This window comes from Pholcus phalangioides, unplaced genomic scaffold (assembly GCF_987345545.1).
Source record: "Pholcus phalangioides strain wild (caught in Gottingen) unplaced genomic scaffold, Ppha-v1.0 ptg000010l_1, whole genome shotgun sequence".
NCBI classification, from domain to species: Eukaryota; Metazoa; Arthropoda; class Arachnida; order Araneae; family Pholcidae; genus Pholcus; species Pholcus phalangioides.
The window spans coordinates 42,734,746-42,738,198 of NW_028301603.1; the positions used below are offsets into that span (position 1 = coordinate 42,734,746).

Here is a 3,453-nt window from a genome sequence, read left to right on the forward strand (position 1 = left end):
CCTACATTGTTTTCCCCATTATATAGGCGTAAGTTCAAGTGAATTTAAATCGGATGTTTTCGAAGAAATCAGGGGGCCTGAAACGTGAGGTTCTGCATAAGAACTATAAAAGTTACGCAGAAATGTACATATTCTATCGTTTAGATCAATGTTTCTAAACCCTTTTTTCGCCCTTGGCCCTCTTTGAAGCATTTTTTTTTTTCTCGTGGCTCCCCTATCTTACCAAGAGTCTTCGACCCTCATCTAGAAGCAAGATCCTTTATACGTATTGAATTGATTTCTTCAGAGAATTTATACTGAATGAAAATTTTGCAAATAAGATTGGCCTCCAGACCACTGGCCTAGAATTTATTGAGCTCCCCGCTAATCAGAGTTCTATTCAGGACCGTCTCAACATCACGAGCCCCCTAGGCAAAGTGATGCTACGGTATGGTAGTCCCATACTTAGCCAGAAATAAACAGCCTACATATTTCCTACTTATTTTCAAAATTTATTATACTATACAAAATATCATGAGGGGTGTGGCCACTTACGGACATGAGACCCCCGGGGGGCATGACCTCTCACAAGAGTGGGACTGACAGAGCTGCAGGCCGGGGTCTGTGTGTGATATGGTTTTCATCTTCTTTTTTTTCACTATAATTTTAATATAGGGGGTTCTGTGAAAAATCTAGCCAGGAGCCTGCCAAAAACTTGCTGTAAAATGTAGGTGGTGAGGCCAGGGTGGGTCCATGCCCTATGACGGCCCTGGTTTTACGGGTGGTTTTGTTGAATTCTGTAAGTGTATAGTCATTAACATAAAAGTTTTATTTCTTCACACCTTAATTTTTCTTCTCAGCTCTCTGCAGCCCTCAAAACAATCTGTCATGGCCCCTTTCTCCATTTTCTTCCGTGGCCCCCTTGAAGTATCCCAGTACTACTAGGGCGGGCCATATGGCCCCCCGGTTGAGAACCACTGGTTTTTAGATCAGTGTTTCTCAACCCATGGTCTGCAACGATGGTATAGGTGGTCCTCAAGCAGGCTTCGTATAAATTTAATTCTAATAAAACAATTCTAACTGAATGAAAGATTACTCAACCTTTGTAATTGATTTTAGTGATATGCATGTGGGTTCAAATAAATATTATACCTTCATAATTGGGTTGAACTTATACATCATCATGGAAAATGTCACGAATCGCGATCCTACGGGATGCGATAAATACGGGGTATCACTGTATTTAGTCAAAACATGCAATTTATTGTATCAAATGCAAGTTTGCTAAACTACTGCTGAAATTGCTTTGGGGGGGGGGGGATAAACGATTGCTACAAATCGCAGTAAAGAAGAAATATATTTCACAGGAAAAAATACTCAAATGACCATATATTTCATTGAGAAAAATACGTTAAACTGGGAATCTTGAATAGGGTAAAATACGGGACATTGCCAGTTGTCAGCAAAAAATATAAAAAGCACAATCATCTCAATTGATATTAAAATTTCTGAAAAATTGCTGAACATAAACCTGAAAAATATGATAGAAAAATATGTAATGTCATAATTGTCACAATATGAAATGGCATATTATGAAATACAGCAATATTACAAATTCAATATTTATTGTATATGAAAATCGGAACAATCAAATCTTAAGTAATGTCCCGTAATACGGGACACAACGAAACTGTGCACGTATATATTGTTTTTAGACTATTTTTAAGTGAATTGTAGAAAATTTCATTTTATTTTCTTAAATTACGTACTCTAACTTCGTGAAATAGAGGAAATAATTAATAATTCTACCGGAAATTTCCATTTTGATTGAAAAATATGAAAAAAAAATTATCACCTAGGGTTTATTCATCATTTAACTTCACATAGAGAAGCAACAGATTTGAAAAATTATAATCACTAAATTTGAATTCCGTTGTGATCTAGTTCAGACATCACTGATTATGAATCTATTCAGTTATACAGCCAAACCTCGTTAGCGGGTGTCCCGGATAACGTGTCACTCCCATGGGCGGAGATACGGGAGAGCACATGCCCTCCCCCAGCGTAGTAGGCGATGCAACGTTTTCCCTGACAAAGGTGCAGCTACAGCCACGGTTGCTCGAATTTTAGATTCCTTTTTCTTGATATATCTTACCGTAGATTAATCGATTCCTCAATGGCGGTCCACAACAGCAATTGGCTTACTTTCGCCAAGCAAACTCAATATATCCATTTTTTCTTGTAAAGTTTTCACTTTTTTTTTGCCTTTTTGAAGAATTATCAGTAGCACTAGGAAAATGAGCCACCCTAGACACGCACAACTCAAATTTTATAAGAAAAACACTTAAATGACGATTTCTAAGTGTTGCTAAAAAAAAATTTCTAATAAAGAAAAAAAAACCGCGAATACGGAAACTGCGAATATGAAAACAACGAATACGGGGGACCGACTGCATTAATCACGACTAGAGACCGGATTATATGCAAATACATATGTGTATATGCATTTGAATATTTTGCTTCTTTTTTTTTTTTAGCACTAATGCATGTAAATGCATAAAATCAAAGAATTTTCAGTATAAGTACATATTTTTGAAGGTTTATTTGAACTCAATTTTTTTAATAATTTTTCAAAGAATATATTTTCATAAATAGTTCGTAATATTTTCACAACATCGGTTTTGTTCCCGCAGGAGAAATTTCATGAATTAATACATACAAGATTCATCGGAAGACTGGTTATTTGTGGAGATGAAGATTACAAGGAAGAAAATTCATCACTGCCCCCACGGGGACTCGAACCCCGGTCTCTCGCTTGCCGGACGAGTGCTCTACCATCTAAGCTACGGAAGCAGATAAAATATTACAACCTTGGAGCGTATATATATGTTATCTGCTTCCATAGCTTAGATGGTAGAGCACTCGTCCGGCGAGCGAGAGACCGGGGTTCGAGTTCCCGTGGGGGGCAGTGATGAATTTTCTTCCTTGTAATCTTCATCTCCACAAATAGCCAGTCTTTCGATGAATCTTGTATTCACAAGTGGAGAGGACGTTTCTATATGATTTAATATACATATTTATAAAGTATTTTACGAATATTATCCGTTTTATTGTAAGGCTATTTCTAGAGATATGTCAAAGCGTGAAACCTTTTTTTAAGAAATAGTGTCGAAATTCTTTTGTCACTGGTATCTTCGTTATCGAGCAGCTACAACAAACTTAAAAGTAAAAAAATGCTTGAATTAAAAATATGTAGAAGTTATTTGCATATGCGGAATATATATATTTTTTGTAAATTAATACATATACACGAAGAAATAGAAAAGATGCATTTTAAAAACACATCTGCTCTTTTTTTTGCAGGGTAATTTTTTAATGCATATTTTCTCATTTTTTGTACATATTTCGAAATTTTTGTCATTTTCAAGATTTCTGGGGTGTTTAACGCATATGTTGGCATTTTAAGTGCACATT

General features: G+C 36.0%; 1 non-coding gene across 1 annotated transcript; it reads right to left on the bottom strand.

The window, feature by feature from the left end:
• Positions 1-2,760: 2,760 nt before the first annotated feature.
• On the bottom strand, positions 2,761-2,832 carry TRNAA-GGC (transfer RNA alanine (anticodon GGC)). The gene has a single exon. It is a non-coding gene; the product is annotated as a tRNA-Ala (tRNA).
• Between the last annotated feature and the right edge of the window lie 621 nt (positions 2,833-3,453).